We start from the raw sequence: 2,501 nt of genomic DNA, 5'->3' as shown, positions 1-2,501 counted from the left end.
TTTGTGCATCGGTGGTTACTGAAAGGGAGTTAGTTCAGCACAGGAGAAGAGTAGTGTGATGTGTGTCTGTTGTTGGGATGCGTGTCAGATAAACTGCAGTGCTGAATCACAGATCTCAGACCACGAATGGCGTGTAGATAATCTTATTTTAATACCAAGGTGCCATCATGACGTCATTTCTCTTAGTCATCTCAGGACGGGGTTCATATTGTTGGGGAAAAGATTAAACAGAGTGAAGGATCAGCTAGTAATCATAACTATTTGTCCGACCTAAAAAATGACATGCTACTTGACCTGAAACGAGAATAATCCGAAGAAAACAAAAGATTAAAGAATTGCTGAACTGCGTTTTCTCTCTGAGTAGCAAACACATACTAAGCTTTGTTTCATCCCATTATTGATGCGGCTACCAAGCATGAAAACCATTCCCATCGGAATAAGAACTCGACAAGCGTTTGGTCCCAAGGATACTTTTTTCTCAGAAAATTGTGCTGTGTAAAACCAATAACCTAATGTAAGATTGAGAGTGCATAACAACACTGGGGCACATACTGGCAGTTGCAGTTGCAGTTGCAGTTGCGACACGCGTAGATTTTTTTGGAGATAAAAAATAGGTTTAAAAAGTTTGCAATCTCTGAGAAAATGATACATTTTCAATTAAAACCCATGAAATACGAATAAAAATATATAGTCAAAATATTGACAGGGTAAGAATAGAATACAATTAGAATTCAGCTTGAGATAAAAACTTTTTGCCAGTCCTTTTGCATCATTTTTGCCTGTTGATTGACTTTCATTTAATGGCCTTTCGATTGATCTTAGTTTGTTTTACACTCTGTGGGGGTTGGGAGGTGGCCTGCTATTGGACTGCTCTCTCTCTCTCTCTCTCTCACACACACACACACACACACACACACACACACACACACACACACACACACACACACACACACACACACACACACACACACACACACACACACACACACACACACACACACACACACACACACACACACACACACACACACACACAAACCCAGTGTAACCTACATACACATAGAATCATTGTACATCATGGAGGTTTAGTTCGGCCATTACACTGTGCTGCTGACACTAAGATGAATGTTTATGTAAATGTAGTTGGCTCAGTATCCTCAGTGCAAAACCACTGTGGGCCCAACCCTTCCAACATCTTTCCTTGTGTAGATTTCATCACTATTAGGCTGAATGGAGCTTTGGGGGGATATGGGTGTGAGGAAAATTATCTCTTCAACATTAAAAAAATGAATTTGTTATTTGGAGATTTTTCTCCATGTTCATGGCCAGTCAATACAATTAATAAGATTATATATTTTTTTTCTCCTTGCATCTTAAAATAACATGAAGGGATTAGGCTGAATCGGTGATAATCCCACATGTTTAAACCTCAAATTCACCCAGGCTGCGACTCATGACTGCCTCTCAGGAGAAAAGTGTGTAATGTTAGCTAAAGAAACACCATCAGAAGGGAGAAACATACATGCATCAGGTTTTAGCATGCATTCACCTAATGATGTTCATGGAATTATTTAGAAGTGTATCAAATACAATTAAATTAATTTAGTTCAATTCCAATTCCAACAATTTTTGTGGGGTATGTTTTATGTTGCATTTTAATTAAACAATATATCATTAGCTTTAGATTTTACTCTCCTATTCCATGCACTGCTGTCATGGCCTGATTCCAAGAAACAGACCCCTTAGGAGTTTCAGGCATCTGTACAAAAAACAAATCCTGGAAAGACTCAGGGCTGTGAATTATAAGGTCTCCCTAATCATGTGTTACAAATCTGTAAGAAGATTTGGAGTGCCACTCTGCAGACCTCTCATTTTTTATAAACAGCAGGGTAGAATATCCAACATCCAAACTTTTTACAAATCTCATCCCAAACAATTCCCAACACGGCACAGATTTGCAAATATGTTTTTGTACATTGGAGAAAGTCTGGGATTGGCCAATGCTCACAAATGAACATTTGCAACACAAATGCAACCATAATCCCACCATGAAGCAAGTTTAATGTGTGTTTAAACCAGCAGAGTGAATGTGTACAAGAGTGGGCTAAACAGTATAGCATGCCTCTGCGATCGATGGCCATTGGTTTTCTTTAGTACGCATGACCCATGAGCCCTGTTTGTTGTTGGGTCGATGAATCCCACTGTGAATCAGTGATGTGAACACTGGTAAATGTTCCATGATCCAAGTGAGGTCTAGACAACGCTATTGGCCATAACTCTGAAGCAGGGTGGCCTTACTCTGGCCGGAGCGTGGAACAAGAGTGCGTCTCTCTTTCACTTTCTAGCGTGGTGTTTCTCATGGCTTTGCCGTCTGAGGCCGTGATAAATGTTCAAAGCGATGTTCACAGGATTATAACTGACTGCATGTCCATTATATGGGGGGGGGGGGGGGGGGGGGGGAGCGTTAGGAGATTAGAGAGATGAAAGTCCCCTCTCTGGAA

This window comes from Clupea harengus, chromosome 7, assembly GCF_900700415.2.
Source record: "Clupea harengus chromosome 7, Ch_v2.0.2, whole genome shotgun sequence".
NCBI lineage: Eukaryota > Metazoa > Chordata > Actinopteri > Clupeiformes > Clupeidae > Clupea > Clupea harengus.
Note: the sequence above shows the minus strand (reverse complement) of the source record.